The following is an 18,439-nucleotide window of genomic DNA, read 5'->3' as shown; positions in this document are numbered from 1 at the left end:
TTTATATTCTGATCCTTCTGATGATGTAATGATTGATAATTTGATTAGTTACTTGGTACTTTTTAACCAAATACGTTTCGAGTAATTTTTTGAATAGCTACTTTTTACTTGAGTAAAAATATGTTTGCTCTTCTTACTGGAGTATAATTTTTGGGTCCTGAACTGATCAGAGCTCCTGAGGTAACTCCCCCCACCAGTCAGACCCGTGTCACGAATCCCGACAGCTGGCCCGCTTTAAGCCCCTCGCAGAGCTTTGAATACATCTTGGGGATGAAAAGAGCATGAGGTGATGGAGAATCCTTACGGGGAAAAAACCCTGAGATTTACCGAGCGTGCTCGCTCTGTGCAATGACCTCAGCCTTTAATGGATACCTGTGTAAACTGGTTTATTAGTTCTGGAAAAATACGTAAAGGAAAATATGGCTGTGGGGAAACTTCGAGATCATTTGTCGCATCCTGAGATGAAGCTGAGAGTTCCTCCCCCCACCGGAGCCGAAGCCTAAGCCTATTGGAGGGTCCGCTATCTCCCGCCGCAGCTTGTCTAATACATACCTTTTACCTCATTACCTGCTCAGCACAGCCGTTATAAAGAGGAAAAGGCGTGAATGCGAGATAAGCACAAGGAATTCTTGGGTTGAGCACAAACAGCCATCCTGCTTCCTCCTGATAAAAAGGAAGCGAGGCCCCTCAGCTTCCTGCCCTGTGTGAACTCTGGAGCTGCCCCGTGTTTGGGTCACTCACAACTTCCAGACCCTCATGGAGACGAGCAGCGAATAAAGATTTACGTGGAAACGTAGATATATTCTGAAACAGATTATGAAAGCAGAAGTCCTGCAGTGTTTAAGTTTTGTCCAAAATTCTTCCATATATCAACGCAGTCCAAAGATTTTTACATGATAGAAACACAAAAATACAAAATCAAAAAAGTCACCACATAGTCAATAATTGAGAAAGGACAAGAACCTTCAGGTACAGACTAAGGCTGGACAATATGGCTGAAAAACATATCATGACGTAAGGGTTTCACATATCGGTCAATATCTTTAGTTATTGATTAGTTTTTTGTTTTAAACATCTGAAACGGCCTTTCCTGTTTTATCCACAATTTTCACTCAGAGTCGTTTATTTTTATTTTTAAGCAGTTAGGAGGCAGAGTGGACAAACCTTAAACTGCTGCTGCGCAAGTTACGTAACAGTTTGTTGCTAGGTAACCAGAGAGTGAGTTGCTAGGTAACCAAAGAGTTAGTGAGTCAGTTGATTCCACCAACCTTGGTTAGCGAAGTTGAACGGCAACTTTTTTCTCTCCCTACATCTCCCAGAATGCTGTGCGGCTCTGAATCAGAGTTTAGGGAATATTCTACATATTAAATAGCCTAACAAATGTGCTATCGATTGATATTGATCATGTTATTGATATTGAAAATGCTGTTTTTTGCTCTGTATCCTCCTAATTATGTCTAAAAAACAAGAAACATCTAAATCATTTAACCAGTAAACTCTAGGTAGATGGACTTTCTTCTGTTTACATTCTTCCTAAAATTCTTTGATTAAGTCTGCCATTAAAATCTCCCCCAAAGTCTGCAATTACATTATTTTAGAAGGAAGTTAAAAACAGGAAGGAGGACCTTAAGGAGATTTTTGCGAACGGAGGACGAAACATGTGAGGGAGAAAAGGAGCCGGGAGAAACTCTCTCTGAGCTCTGAGAGAAAGCGAGTAAATGAAAAGCTTACAGATAAGATGGTGCCAGGATAACGTTTGTGGTCGATCTCATTTGAGATGTTCTCACATTTCACCCAAACACACAAAGGCTCCAACGGCAGCAATGAAAATGATCTATATTCACACAGTTGATAAATGCCTGAGTGAAGCACTGACACGTTTCATGGAGGACTGTTATTTCAGGCATGTCAGCTAATGAGGGTAATGGAGGCAAACACACGGGCTTCTTTACAGTAGAGCGATAGAGTTTGGTGGATGATTTTACCTGTTGATGTTGATTTAAAAGTTCAACGTTTTTAATTTGAGGTATCAGTAGTAATTTGCACTAGGAGAAGAGGAAAAGTCACACTGTGTGAGTAGGACAGCTGCTAACCACTGATTATGACTCAGTTTTGCATTCTCTCCATATGAATCAACCACAAACTTGCCTTTACATGTCATAAAAATACCTGTCCTTGTAAATAGCTACTTACATCGATGTGCTTCCTTCAGTTTTGATGGAGTTTAGTTGTGGTGTATTCTCTGATCTGCAAAATATCAAGTTCTTGAGTTTTCAATCTGTCAACGAAGCTGAAAATCGTAACTTTACAGTAACGAGACGAATTTGCTGCAAAAATCAAAAACATATTACCAAGTATTTTTGGTCAAGTTTCTTGTGCAAATATCTTAGTTCACTTGAAATAAGATAAAACTAACATAAAAGTAGCTTTTCAGCAAAATACAAGACCTTGTTTAAAGTCAATAACTTCTTAATATTGGCAGATTATTTCACTTATGCCACTATCAACAGGCAACCCCAGTCAAGCTCAGGACCTAGAAACCAAGCACTAGTCTTTTTTCCATCAATATTAAGAAATTATTTTACTTAGACAAGCTCCTGTATTTTTGCTGAACAGTTAGTTGACTTGAAGTAAGTCAAAACTTCACTTACAACTAAGATATTTGCACGATAAACTGAAGTAAAGGTGGTAAGATTTTGGGTTTAGTGTTCTCAGGGAAACTCCAGCATGTTGACAAACTGTTCTGGCTCCAGTATGGCAGCCCAGAGGGTCCTGCAGGGGATGGTGAGGGGAGCTGAAAAGCTCAGTAGTGTCCCTACTTTCTGTTTATCTTCAAACCCTCAAACTTTTTGAATTGAAGTAATGAAACAGTACTGCAACATTACAATAGAGAACTGCTTCCAGTGTAAATAAATATGCTGAACTTGCATTAATTTTTACACTTTTTTCTCTAATTTGAGTTTTTGTCGCTATTGTTTATATGCTTACAAGATCCATCAGTCTGCTGTATGATCTGAAAAGCTTGTTTAATTTTTGATTAAGTGATGGAAGATACATGACAACATGCAACATAAAAACCATTTAAATCAAGGCAGCAAAGTTTTTCCCTCTAAACCCATTCTTTGGACTATTTCAGACACAAACTCTTCATGTGTAGCTCTGCTGTGTGCATGCTTTGGACCAAAAACAAACAACTTAAATCAACATTTTAGACCGACAACGCCAAAGCTTTGATAAATAAAGAAAAACGCTGCTGCATGGAAGCGCTCAGGCTGTAGTGTCAGACCTTGCACATCTCTTGGCTCCTGTACAGCTGATGAAAACCACACCTTTCAGCGAGTAAATTATTTCTGCCAGCTGCAAAGCAAATTTCATTTTCTCCTGTCTCTCGACAACAAAGATGCTGAACCCATTACAGGCCAAGGCGCGTGCATCACACACGTTAAATGAAGGGTCCTTTTGCAATCGAGAGAAAAAAAAAAGCTATTTTCTCATTGAGCCAATAGATACTCCATTTAGTTGTGCCTCTGTGGATTACTGCTCCTGTAGAGAGGATGATTCAGGGAGAAAGCGAACAAAGAGCGCTGACCCTGTATTGTTTTGCCTACACATTTCTGGTGCTCCAAAAGCTCCGTTATGAATATAAACGGATATAGACTAGAAAGGATGTGCAAGTTTCCAGTGCAAATATCTTAGTTTGCTTGAAATAAGACCGAACTAACTTATTTAAAGAGTTTAAAAAACACCAGGCTTGTTTTTAGCTATTAGTTCTTGCTTTTGGTGTCTGGAAAATGAGTCGTTTCTAAAACCTCCTGAGTGAAACGTCACAAAATAAGCAGGCATTGCACCTCACCTAGCAACCACGGCAGAGCTCCAGCATGTTTAGTCACACAGCAAAAACACTAAATATTACCAAGTACTTTTTGGCTTTGTTTCTACTGCAAATATCTTAGTTTGCATGAAATAAGACAGAAATAACGTAAAAGACAAAAGAGCTTGTTTTATGTCAGTAATTCCTTAACATTGATGAAAAAATGCTGGTCATCATTTCACTTATGACATGTATTGTGAGAACAAGACATTTTTTCATTGTTATAAGTGAAATAATTTGCCAATAAAACCAGTATTTTGTCATCAATATTAAGCAATTACTGACTTAAAATAAGCTCCTATAACTTGCTTGTAAGTGAATTTTGTATTATTTCAAGCAAACTAAGACATTTGAACTAAAAACTACACTGTTAAAAAAAATGTTTATGGTGAATTAGTCTCTAATTTATGTTTGTAAAATACCGGCAGAATTTTACCGTATATAAAATATAAAACATTACTCTTTTGTATATTTTTTGTATATTTTGTATATTTTAAAGAAGAGAATTTTATCAAATTTCTCACAACTTTACCATTTGAAAACAGTAAGATTTCATCAACCACAGCTGCCGGTATCTTACTGTAAATTAGAGACATTTTTCTTTACACTGTAGACCAAAAGCACTTGGTAAGATTTTGCGTTTTTGCAGTGGAGTCAGAAGACAAAGTGGAAACAAGGAAAGAAAGCTGAGAGAGGATCTGGTTAAGGCGCATTAAATATCCTGCCAAAAAGAGATCCACCTCATCTGCAATCATGCCAGCTGAGACCAAGAAGGAAAAAGGTGGGGAAATGACACCGAACGGAGAGACCACTGGCTGATTAACGTCAGGCCTTTAATGCTGTGCCAGGTCAGGTGGTGTCACGTATTTTTCAGCGAATGCTGGCAGACTCGCTCACAGATTTTGCCAAGACCTGGATGAAACGGCAGCTTTGAACTCATCACTCCCTCACATCATGAAGATGTGTTTTCGTTTCATTGTAATGCAAATGGTAAATCAAAAGCAGCATATTAACAGGGATACTATTAACACCTTAGGTGTTGTGTGTGGGTGGGTGGAGAAAAAAAACCCCACTGGAATCAACTGAAATGTTGTACCGTTTAATTACAGCACCCTTTGTCGCATTTATAAATTTCATTACCAGTTCACTAATGCAGCTGTTGATGTTTATTGTGTAAAAACTATTTCTTTTTCCGTATATATTCTTTTAACAAACGGAGGAGAGAAAAGCTGCAGGCAGAGTCTAGTCATCTGTGTTGGCAGCTCCTCCAAACACATCAATTCAACTGTTTCTTTATCTTTTTCCACCCGTTACTTGACAAAGCAATTGTTCCACAGCAACATGGCGAACAAACAGATCTCTGTTTTCTTTCTGTCTCCACCAACCTCTTTTTACTTGGTTAGGAAGAATGAAATTAGACCAAAGAATAGCAGAGAACAGAAGGAAGCAGAGCTCTTCTCTCAGTAAAATGCGCTGGTGCAGCAGCGCTGACAGTTAGTCTGTCTGTCAGTGTGTCCAAACTGACTGGCTGTGATGTGATTCTCCTCTCTTCTGACATGCAAACCTCAGGGAGCTGCAGGGCCTCAACTCCAGGCACACTCCCATGGACACTGCTGTGTGTTAATGAGTCCCTCGGAGACAATCTCCTGGGGCAAAATGTGATTAGATCCAGATTCCTAGCAGTTACTGTAACCAGACTAAATGCTTGAGTGGAATATAGAAATATAATTTTTTTTACCCTCACGAAAACAGTGAGGATTTAATCAATAAAATTAGGGTAATAATTGGAATTGGGCACATTTTGATCATAAATTACATGAAATTAAACAGGTACTTGAATAGATTAAATTCAACCAATTTTGAGCAAGACTGGTAAAATTGTAGGTAATTATCAAGATAATTACACTCAGCTTAACGTTAAAAAGAAACATATATAAGAATTGGGCCATGATTATCTCATAAAACGCTGGTGAAAGTTTCTAAATGTGTCCTAAGTTGGCATGTAAAGATTCCTAGCAAATTTGACGTCAGCATAAGCATTGTCTTTAACTACTAGTTAAAGCTTAACACTAATACATTAAATCTATTTTAACAAGATGGCGTGCAGACCTTTCAACTATCCTGACATAACAGCAGATTAGATTCGGTTCACTGGAAATAATTGCCTAAAGGTTGACAACCAAAGCTTGCTAGATATTTTTGCTTTAGTGTTAGCATTGTTGTTAATCCACTTCAAGGTGGATCCAAGTTTTTTTTTTAAATCAATTCTTACAAGTTATTAAACTTTTTCTATCCCCTGAAAACCAGATTTAAACTGTACTAATAGTGTTAGCATCGTTGCTAAAGTAGTGGAAACTTGTGATGAATGTGGACCAGTGGTGGTATACCGTATTTTCAGGACTTTAAGTCGCACCGGAGTATAAGTCGCATTTTTGAGGAAAATTTATTTGGTAAAATCCAACACCAAGAACAGACATGTCATCTTGAAAGGCAGTAAAAATAGAATAGAGGCAACAACAGGCTGAATAATTGTACGATATGCTAACGTTACATGACACATGAACAACAAACTGAGAACACGCCTTGTATGTTAACATATTAAGAGTTATTCAGATAACTATAGCATAAATAACATGCTAACAAGTTTACCAAACTATCTGTGTCACTCCAAATCACGAAACACAATGAAATCTTCATTTTTAAACAACTCTGTTAACTCTTAAGGGAGAATAACACAGACCTAGAGCGCCCTCTTGCGGTTTAGTGTGAAAATAACATATGATATGATATAATGATGTGTTAATTTCCACCCATAAGTCGCTCCGGAGTATAAGTCGCACCCTCGGCCAAACTGTGAAAAAAAATGCGACTTATAGTCCGGAAAATACGTAGTAATTGGAAGGTTGTAAGTTTGATATACTAAACCCAAAATTAGCATATATTGACCCGTGTATCAAAGTGTGCTGGGATAAACATGCTTTGAGTGAGTATGAAAGGTGCTTTTAAATTCGATCCAAGTAACATGATACAAATTTAAATTCAAAAGCTTTCCAAATATGAACTCTGAATAAGTTGATATAAGTTTGACACAGTATAGCTAATTGTTGACTAAACCATTACCTAGTGGATGCTAAAATACTAAAATAATTTTCATACTACAGAATACATTTGCAATGTATTCTGAATTTCAACTTTGTGTTAACCCTTTTGGATAAGTCACATGTCTGATGGATAATAAGTGACTCTGTCCTTAAAAGTATTGACTTTCTCTCTTTTTCCTCACAGGACGCGTTGCGCTCGCTTCAGCGGAGATCTGACAAGACAGAGGGGAAGAGGCTGCGGAGGTTTCTGGATGATGCATCCCTCTGATTAATGCAAACTGACGGCGAAGTTCTGCCCTGCAGCAAAGGTAGCGCCGTCAGAGACATCCATCTGGTGACCCCCCCCCCACGTCCCGGCAGACAGCCTCTTCGGGTTGGGGCTGATCCGCCGTGGGAAGGGTGCCAGCTTGGAGACGGACGGACGCACGGCGCTCCGGACCGAACCGGACCGGACCGAGCGCCTCCTGTCCAGCTTCTCACCGCGCAAAAACACCGAGGAAAGACTCGCAATAATAAACAGAAGACATGCGACGTGAACTGAGTCTGCACGGAACCGAAACATGAATGTAGAGCCATTTTCTTTTTTCTATTAACTATTAATTTCGTTACTTTTTTCAGCAAGTCTTTAAAGGTGAGGCAAAGATGCAACATGTTCCAACAAAGTGTGAGGAAGAATCCCCTTTAAACTTTAAACTCAGCAACAGGGGAGCTGCTTCTTACCTCCAGCCGAACCTCAGCCTGTCTGTGGCGACCCGCTTCTCCTCACAGAACCTCACAAAACCTCGACGTGGTTATGGATGCTCCTGTTCGCCAAAAACACAAAATGCTGGTCAGAGTGGATGTCCGCCGGAGAGAGTCATGCCCAGCAGCGCCCAGCTGAAGCAAAATCCAGCGCTCCACTCCTGCCGGCACGCAGCTGCGACTGGAGGCAGCAAACAGTTGGAGTCGGTGGAGGCTGAGCGGCTGATCCAGGAGCAGCCGGTCCGGATCCGGAGGGCGGAGACTCTGCGGCAGCGGACACGCCTTCAGCCGAACCGCACACTTCATGTCACAGCAGAGCAGGGCTGGAGGGACCAGCAGTTACTTTTACATAACTACTTCTACTGAAGTTACTTTTTATTTTAAGACATTTACTAGGAGAATTTTTTACTTGAGTCATTTTATTATAAAGTATCTCTACTCTTACTACATTCTCTACCAACTGAAAAAAGCAAACTTTCAACCTTAAAATACCAACATTTTCATTTAATTTTATACTTTGGTTCATCTGATGATGTAATTTAGGTAATAATGTTTCAAAAGCAACTGCAGCCAGGCGCGTTTTTTCATGTAGATTTAAAGGAACTCAGTGTTTCAGATGTTTTGCAGTTTTCTGGAAGTTTGTTCCAGATTTGTTGTGCATAGAAGCTGAATCCTGCTTCTCCATGTTTGGTTCTGGGGATGCAGAGCACAACCAGAACCAGAACACCTGAGAAGTCTGGAAGGTTGCTATGACAAGAGCAGATGTTTAATGTGTTGTGGTGCCGAGCCATTCAGTGGTTTATAAACAGAATTTTAAAGTCTATTCTCTGAGCGGCAGGCGGCTAGAGGAAGGACATTAGAACTGGGTCAGAACTCCAGCAGCAGCGTTCCGGATCTGAAGACACTGTTGCAGTAACCAATACGACTAAAGATAAACACAAGAATGAGTTTCTCTAGATCTTGCTGAGACTTTAGTCCTCTAATCCTGGTTCTAATTCTTCAGGTGATAGAAGGCCGACTTTGTAAACATCTTCATGTGGCTCTGAAGGTTGAGGTCAGAGTTCAATCTGATCGCTGCTTTCCATCTGTAATAACTGAAGCTGTGTGTTGTCTCTAGAAAGTTCCTCCTGAGGCCCAAATATAACTTCAGTTTTGTTTGCTTTTAGCTGGAGAAAGTTTTGGCACATCCACAGATTTATCTGTTCGAAGCATCTGTTCAGTGATTGGATGGATTCTGAATCACCTGGTGACATCATAATGTAGAGCTGACTATCACTACTAGACCAAAAATACTTGGAAATATTTTGTGTTTTTGCGGTGTTGAAGGTCAAGATATTATGTTTTACTCCATTAAACTAATAATGTCATGGAGCAACAATACAGAGCAAAAAGTGTGAAATGCAAATTATGACAAATGAGCCTCAGAGGACAGAGCGAAGCTTTTACTGTATAAATCAGCTACTCATCATCTGCAGAGGGCTGCAGCATCTGAACTCCAGAACCGACCCAAACACAAAACGAAAAGTAAAACCAATAACAAACATCATAACGTTCACAGGCAGTATTCATAGCCAAAAGCAAGACGGATACTTAGCATGTAGATATAGTTCATTTTTTTGTAAAAGTGACAAAAATAAGGAACAAATAAGTTCCCCGGTTGACAACCAGCACCAACTTTTCAGATCTACCACCTAATAGCTGTTGTTTGTCCCTGTTAATTATTCATGCTGTGTGCCTGTTGTCCAGCCAGAAAAACAGGAGAAGGGCTTTTGTTCCACGTCTGGAGTGGGCTTGAAGTGTTTTCTCTCCCTCTGTGCTCCTCGTGTCACAGAATCTACTGCAGATGGAGAGCAAGATAAGCGCTCCAGAGGCTGATCTTTTTGCTTTCTCCTCCGAGGTCGTGACACTGACATTCTCCCTGGCAAACGTGATACTTTCAACCCCCCGTCTCCTCGTGTTTTCTTTTCATCTCGTCCTTATTGCCCCTTGGGAGCTCTGCAATTTAAAACGCATTTTGAAAGCAAAATGCATTGTCAAAACTGGACAAAGATCAGCTTGGAGAGTTGGGGAATGTTGTCAGGATTGAGAAGTGTGGCTGAGTAAAGTGAGGAATCACAGGAGTGAGTTGGCAGCAGAAGGAACAGCTGTGAGGTGTTTTCTTTTTGGCTCCTTGGGTATTTTCAGAGGACTTAGAGAGCAAAGAAAGGCTAAGGTGACTAAAAAAGCCCCTTCCACCATCTGAGCGCTCGCATGGATCACTGGTTAGGGGAGGGGTCCTCTCCAAGTCTCTTGTTAAGTAAAGAAACTGTTTGTTGTCTTTGGCTAATCAGTGATTGATCAACAAATGCAGCTTGTACACACTGATAAAGTAGCAAAGACTTAACAAATGTATATTCATTTCAAGGTAAGAAAATGAAAAAAAAATCTAAATTAGTTTTAAATTTTAAATCCAACATTTAACCTGCAAAAAATACACTGCTGATGCAGAAATAAAAGATTATCTCTTGTTGTGGATAAAATGCAGTTCAGTTTCACACAAAACTCATATACTGTAACCTATTAGCAACAAGCAAAGTGCAATACTCGGCTTTGACTGCACACATTGGAAAAACACAAAATCCTGCCAAGTAATTTCAGTTTAGTTTGTAGTGAAAATGTCTTCGTTCACTTGAAATTAAACAAATCAGACAAGCAACTTTTCAGCAAGAAATATGAAAATACAAGAAATAGTCGATAATTTCTTAATGTTGATGGAAAAAATACCATTTCCATTGGCAGATTATTTCACTTATGAGTAAAATAATCTGTCAATTAAAAAAGTATTTTTCAAAATTAAACAAGCTTGGCTGGGGTTGCTAGGTAATGACAAAGTGCCTATTATAAGTGAAATAATCTGCAAGTAAATAACATCAATGAATTGTTTATTTAAAACAAGCTCAAACTCCTCTCATCAAGCAACACTGGTTGCCTTTAAATTGGAGGGACACAAGATTCTGACATTAGTTTACTGAAATTTTGTCTCCTTTCCAGGCAGAATATTTTTTTACCAAGTCAGGTAACATATTATCCATTTTCTCTCTCAAGTTTAATGTGGAGAGAAAAACAATGTCTTCATAAATGCATTTGCAAACTTTTGACTGTTTCATTTCACTGTTTGGTACCAGATTCATGCATTTTCTCACGGTTTTTTGCTCTCATTCTGGAGTTGATTTTTCCAACTCACCAAATCCAGTTGATCTCTGGGACACTGAACCCATCTCCTTTCTGACCCGCATAAAGTCTGAACATTCTGATGCTGTTTCTACTTGCAAATACTTGTTTAAAAAGACAAATGTGGCACTTTCCAGCATCTATAAAACACTTCTAGGGATCCAAATGCTTGAGATGTTGTCTTGAAATGTTTAACAAATGTTTTCAAATGTCACAATGTAACATGTTAGAAACCCAGATTCAATGAATGTACTAGTTTCTTTGTTCTTAATTCTGTTTTTTAATTGAACATAATCTAATTACGTGGCAGGAAGTTTAGAGGAACTGCAGCTTCTGTAAATCGGATTCAGTGTGTTCTGTCTTCGGCTGCTGTGTGGTCGTCTTGTTTGTCCCCCATAAAGCAGCGGTCAGTACAATGTCCATTTTGTTCTTTGTCCACGCTAACCACATGATGCACACAATCACAGACGGCCCACGCTTTCTCGCAGACTCTTCCTCAGACTCACATTCTTCTGGCACACTAACCTGCTTAATTTAATTTGCACTATGAGCGCTTTATTTTCACACACACAGCATTGGACCACATGCTGTCTCATTAAATAGGCCATGGTCATGCCTCACAAGTTTTCACACAGTGCTCCCCGTTGTTGTGCACGCACGCACGCACAAACACACATACAAAGACAGAGAGAGAAATACACACAGAAACACAAATGGTCTTGAAGATTTCCCCTGGCAAGAGCAGCAGAATATTTTAATACAAAGCATTTCTGTGGAAATGAGATGGTGATCTGTTTTATGTTTAAATGCCTTTTTTTGTTGTAAAAGCAGAAATGCATAAATGTTTTATCTTTGGTGATATAAGTTTACGTGATGGAAAGATTCAGAAACCCCACAAAAAGAGTCAATTTAGTAAGATGCTTAAGATGTGAAAACAGGAAAATCAAGGGTGGAATTATTTAATTTGGAGTCTTTGTTGTTCTATGAATTATTAAATGTCTTTCATCTCTTTATTAAGTCCATAGCTAATCTGGCTTTGAAGACTACACCAAAAATCATCTTGTGTATTCATTCAACTTGAACTCAACTTGGACTCTTGAAGTCCAATCACATCATTTAATGTATTTTATTCATTTATTTATTTTTTAAGGAGAATTTTGTTTCCAGAGTCTTCAAAATTCATTTTATTTGTTGTTTTTGTTTTGTTTATTTATTTTGGATATTTAGAACGTCTTACAGTTCCAGTGTTAAAAGTTTTTTAATAATGCCATTATTATCATTATGTCACTGGAAAATAGTTTCAAAATAGCAATATTATCGTTTATTGCGATAACTTCTGGGACAATTTATCATTCATCAAAATTTGTTATTCTGATACACATATATATATATATATCACAGGAAAACCACATAAGAGTCATTATAGTTTCTGTTTGAAATTTAACAAAATGTGAAACCTTGGCAAAGGCTTCACTGCAAAAACACAACATTTCACCAAGCATTTTTGGTCTAATTTCTGGTGCAAATACCTCAGTACACTTGAAAAAAAGACACAACTAACTTCAGCAAGATGTTTCTTAATATTGATGAGAATTACTAGTCCCAATGGCAGACTATTTCAATTACAACATTTTGTTATAGATGGAATAATCTGCCAATAGATCTAGTACTTTTCATTAATAATAAGAAATTATTTACTTAAAACAGAAACATCTTGCTGAAAAGTTACTTGTGAGTTAGTTTTGTCTTATTTCAAGGGTTATGAGATATTTGCAACAGAAACTAAACCAAAAATACTTGGTCAGATTTTGCGTTTTTGCAGTAAAAACAAATACAACCTCACAAAATGATGATTTGGTTTGTGGAACTTGTTTTCTTTGCTTTTTTTTTTTTTTTTTTTGCTTGAACAAACAAATTAAGTTAAAGTGTGCTTTTCCCCAGCCATGGACTTCGTTTCCCCATTATTTTGATTCTCATAAAATCCTCAAACATGAACCTACAGATAGGCGGTAAAGACGAGCCTGCAGCCTCAATCTGTCAGGGGACATCATCCGGCGCGGATGAGACGCGCCGCGCTCCCGGACCCTCCGTGACTCCACAACTGGAAGATCAATCCGTCAAAACGTGGTTGCATGTTGGCATTAGTTGTTCTCTAAATACCTTGTAGGGAGCCTGTGACACCCGTACAGAAACATTGCCTCTGAATAAGAGCTGCTGTTTTAATTTTCCACTGTAAAGCATGAGTCATAATCCCGTTTTCCAGACTTTAATGTTGCCCATGTCTTTCTCTTGAGTGGGAAACTTTTGTGTGATATTTTTGTGTTTTCAAGTAGTTTCTGGTGAACCAGTACCTCAAACCCCCTCAAAGACTTTTGTTAAGACACAAATTAGAATCAGTGAGCTTTCACTGGAAATGATGTGTGAATTCATGCAGCTCCATCTGGCCTACAGAGCCTGTCTGCATCTGTCATTTCAACCGAGAGGAGAGTCAGGCAGAGGTGACACTACAGCGTGATATTGTCACTCTTCAGCCAGCAGCTAACAAGTTGTCTGTACTCCGAAACACCTCGACTTAAACAGATTTTTAGCAGCGCTACCTGCCTTTAACCTAGCAATGAGCCTCAAGCACTTTTTTAGAGGAATAATTAGGCAAATCTACAGGAACAGGATAATAAAAACATAGATTTAAAATAGAATTTGAAAGCTGCATTCAGGAGGCTTTTGTTTTCTCTCTGTTTTTGTGTGCATTCCTCAGCATTAAAAAAAAATCTCTTCCTCCACCTTCATAATTACAGATGTCTACCTGCTGCAGCTCAGTGACAGCAGCCCGGGGATACAGGTACGACTGAGGGAGAGGCACCAGGAGGGGGTGAACCGAGTGTCAATCTTTCCAGATATATTATACACCACCTCTGTCAGGAATCCACATAGCAGAAACATCTGCAAGGTCTAATCTTAACCAAGCGCAAACACACACATGCACAGAGTCACACACAATGCACTGGGGGAGCAAGGGGAGAGGAAATAAGAGTGCAAAGATGGAAACGAGGAATGACTGGATCTGGACCAGTCGTCATGTGCTGATTCTCCACCAATCCCTCCCCAACACACAGAGGGTGCAGCCATTTCAGGGTTTTGTCTTATGGTGGCTGGCCAAGCGTGGCTGAACTCTCTCTGCATACTGTACATCCCAGAGTTCCCAGGAGGAAGAAACTCGCTGATGAATGGAGGAAAGTAGGCCAGGAAATTCACCGCTGCGTTCCCTCCTTCTCCTTTTCCTCCTCTTCTTCTCCTTCATGTCTAGAAATCTGGTTCACTGGGAGCGAACAATCTATTTGCATGTCCAGTCAAATATTCCAGTTTCACTGTTTTCCTAAAGCAATTTTGATTATCTTGGAACTGAGTCAGAACAAACTATCCTCTTCATATTCTGTGTTTTTGACAAATGCTACAAAAACAACTGTAGTAAAAAAAAAAAAAAAAAAAAAAAAAACCTTCATTCATTGGAGATGCACATTTAAAGATTTTAGAAAAAAATCCAGCCATTAATTTGGGGATATTTGCTTGAAATCGTTTTAATTTAAAAATAACTTTAATTTTAGTTCGCAAAATTCACATTTTGGATGTTTTTGTACTTCCATTTGGGTTTCTACTGCTCCAAACAAACATCTTGTTGATTTTGGATGCAAGTTTAGGTTTTTAGGTGTCTGGAAAATGAGTCCTTTCAAAAACCTCCGGAACTGCCCGTTACCTGGCAACCCCTTGGAGGGTAAGTCTGTTACCTAGCAACCCAAACAGAGTTCCGGCACATTTGGTCAGCTGGTTTTACGCTGCGTTCACAACAAACGCATTTCAAAAGTGCCCTCCGAAGTCAGAAGCTTGACATTTTACTCTAGACATGCGTCAGAGCGTCAAAATTGCTCCAAGCGTGCGTCGGGATGAGGCATTGTTTTCCTGTAGCCTGTCTCTTTCTCTGTGGCGGATGAAATTAACACCAAAATATTATGTGGTGAAAGCTTCTGCAATCATAATGGGGGCTCAGATGTCTTTGCTGAACATTTTGTGTTCAGTTTCTATTGAACATACAACGCCGACAGCTGATAACGGCCCGATGTGCGTTGGAGCTTCTTGCCTCTTTTTCCTCTCCTAGTTACTCTGAACAATGGCAGATGAAATACTGAGTGTCTTGGTTTTATTTACTGCCGTTAACAGAATGTTGCCATCGGCAAGTGTTTGAATTCACTAGATAATTCAAAGATGTTGTGAGTTTTGAGTTTCACAAGTTAGCCGGGAGCTAACAAGGGTCGACATCAGCTCTGCTTTCATCAGCTCTGCTAACCCGTCTGGGTGCCAGTATGTCATACAGCAAAGTCACTCTGATTGGTTAACACTCCAAGTCTAGTAGGAAAAGTTCAGATTTTCCAACTCCAGCGCTGGACACACACTGAATGCTCAAGACTGCACCGCGACGCAACCTCGACCTGCGTCCACATAGGCTTTGAATTTAAACCAGGCGCTCTTGATGCTCAAATTGCGTTCAATGTGAACATTTTCGCTATATGTGATAAAGTATCGCTATATGTGATAAAGTATCGCTATATGGCTGCTGGAAAAACCACTTTCTCCCTGTCTGAAAGGAGCTCAAAATAGGCAGAAGTGACCAGACTGAAATCTCATTGTCTGACAAGAATTTGTGCAAAAAAAAGCACACAAACTATACAACTATATTGTATAACCAATAGTTTTGATTATACAAAAACTCTATTGCTTTTTGTATGACCAATAGAGTTATCCTAACTTGTTCAAGGTAGAAAAAAAACATTAACTTATTGCCAAATTTGGCTGTTTATTCTATTTTATTTTTAGAAGCAGCTGCGACCCAAATGGAAGTACAAAAATGTGCTGAATGTGAATTTTCCATTGTAGGTTCCCTCTTAATCATTTATGAATTAAACAGATCTTCACAGATCTTCAGATCTTTCCTCATGTTCTGTGAACCATAAACGACATTCCCAGACTCTACTTTGGATCTGCAACCTTCAACCCTGCAACATTTTGACCGACATCGAGCCAATTTTCCATCTCCTCTCAGAAAACTATTACAGATAAATGAACTATAGACGTAGCCTGAAATAAACACCAGCGCCATCTGATCCATTGAATCAACTTTAGCAGTGTTTTCCTGCCAACTCCTGCTTGGATACCATCATTTGCTTAGCAACTGCCATGCCAGCAGCTATACATGTGCATTAAACACTGACGGGAACAGCAGGCCTCAGCTGTTGATGGAACACAGTTATCCTTTTTCTCATTACTGCCTGCTCTATGTGAGATTTACCAGGACACGGGGCAGCCATCAGAGAGTTACGCATGTGTTTGCACAGCATGGCCAAGAAGGAGAACAGGCGTGCAGCTCGGAGACACCTGTCGGGTCCTCTGAGCAGAAATTGGAGCTGACAAACAGAGCTTTTTTTCCTCAGTTAACACTCCAGATGTCATCAATACGTCTGTAAACACGCCTCCCAGAGAGAAACTGCTTAGACATGTTCAAAGCTCCAGAACTTGCATGCATAATTTTATTTGAGATCATAAAACACAAATTAGGACCCCCATCTTATGATGGTTGTGTTTGCTGCAATGTTTCTACATGCTGAGGAACTTCAGACACAAATACCTATTATACCTGATGTATGCCAAAGTTCAGTCACTCTGTGTTGGTTTTGTTCCTGTATGCATAAATAAAATCTCTGAAATGGGGAAAAAATAAAATTCTGCTTAATGATACGTCTCAACATGAGATGTTTTGGTTTTTTTGGATGCCTCTTCTTTCCAGAAAAGACGATCAAGTCAAAGCTACTAGATAGAAATTTATGAGACTGTAAAAAAAAAACCCTTCCAGATTAACTCCAGTTGGTGTAACGCATTAAACTGCATTAACATGAATTGATAATCAGGAACGTAATCAGTCTAACAACATATCTGAAGGATGAATTCATTACCTATCCAGTGAACAGCTGCATCGCATATTTAAAGAAGCAATCACATTCTTAATATGTTTCCAATTACGATTTATTGAACGGCAATCAATGTAATTACCTGTAACTATTAGTTATGTTAATTATTAATCACACTAAGGTGTAATAATTAAAGCAGGTACAAATACAGAAAAAAAAACAACAAAAAGAAGAAGAAAAGCTTTTTTTTGTCTTCATTACAAAATGGACGACTTATTTGTTGTAGAGGATGCAGCAGATGTTTGTCTCTTGGGAATTATGACCATCTGCAATGTAAGCTGAATGAGTAGTTGGTTTGAAAGTTATTGAGCTATTTCAACTGCAACTTTTGCAAAATCCTTAAAATAAGTAATTTCCCACATGATTAACACGTGTGGAAAGATTGGTGAGCTTTTGTGTAGTTTAGGCCCCAAAAAGCCCATTTATTTGACGGAATAATAATAGTAAAAAGCATAGATACAATTATTATATTGTCCTTACCTAATTGTAACATCGTATCAGCTGATAGTAGCCATTTCTTAACACATCTTTATCAGTAATAAAACTGAGTCGATATTAAGACCTGACATTTATTTCCATCTTGTTGTTCCTAGTAATCTTTTTTTCCCCCAAAGGTGACAAAATAGTAAAGAAATATATATAACATCTGTAAATATTGTAATTGGACATTATAGCAATATTGGATATTGAAATTTTTGTATTGGTGCATCCCTAGATATAAAAGGTGGTTATTTTTTATTATTATTTTTCCCCTTACAGATTTGTTTTTCAAAAAAAACATAAAAGCGTCACTGCAACATATATACACCTCATTGTTAAAAAATTATATTTGCTTCAGATGTTCTGATTTAAAGGGTGACATGATTGTGAGTTCATAAAATGAGAATTATTTTTTAAGATTTAGAGTAACAGAAAATTCAGTCGATATCACAGTTTGGTTTAACAGTGAAATCAAACAACTGACAGTCATGATAAGGGAAATGAAAAGTTAATGACGGTGAGTTATTTGTGCAGCAGCGTAAAAGGCGAGAGATGTTCTGATGCTGCAGGGATAATCTCTGTTATCAGGAGGAACTGTCACCCTGAAATTCAAACAATTACAGACAAAGGAGAATTCAGGAGGAAGACTGAAAACCTGAAAGTTTGACCTTGAAATGTCCTCCGTGGTTGTGATTCATTTGATGGGAAATGGTTTTCTGTCTTAAGGCCTGCCTCATAACCCAACAAAACTGAATGACAAACGCACCACAGACAGTGGTTGAGAGACAAGGTTTTACGGAAAATAAAAAGGAGAGCAGCGAGGGAATAAAAAAAGAAAAAGATTGTTCAATTTCCCGTTCTTGTCAGAAGTTAGCAGGAGGTTTCAGGGGAAACATGCGACTGTTGACTTTCACAATTTTTAAAATTACAAATCCATGAACCAGAGCGTATCAGGGGAAGCTGAGGCTTTCTTCAGTTGGCAGGGTGAATATCTGTCATGAATAGGATCCATTTCTTTGAAG

General features: G+C 38.8%; 1 protein-coding gene across 5 annotated transcripts in view; it reads right to left on the bottom strand.

Annotated features, from left to right (window-relative positions):
- tspan18b (tetraspanin 18b) overlaps window positions 1–18,439 on the bottom strand; it is a 74,895-nt gene that overhangs the window by 51,003 nt on the left and 5,453 nt on the right. For 2 of the 5 annotated variants that reach the window (XM_055040447.1, XM_055040431.1), the window contains exon 2: window positions 7,693–8,036. The exons of 1 other annotated variant lie outside the window; for it this stretch is intronic. The gene's annotated coding sequence lies outside the window, so the exon portion shown is untranslated. Of the gene's footprint in view, window positions 1–2,193; window positions 2,238–7,692; window positions 8,037–18,439 lie in introns of those variants that run through there. 2 more of the 5 variants (XM_055040440.1, XM_055040462.1) reach the window with 2 other exon arrangements.

This window comes from Poeciliopsis prolifica, unplaced genomic scaffold (genome assembly GCF_027474105.1).
Source record: "Poeciliopsis prolifica strain line A6 unplaced genomic scaffold, Auburn_PproV2 SCAFFOLD001, whole genome shotgun sequence".
NCBI classification, from domain to species: domain Eukaryota; kingdom Metazoa; phylum Chordata; class Actinopteri; order Cyprinodontiformes; family Poeciliidae; genus Poeciliopsis; species Poeciliopsis prolifica.
Note: the sequence above shows the minus strand (reverse complement) of the source record. Positions and strands in the feature narration are given on the sequence as shown.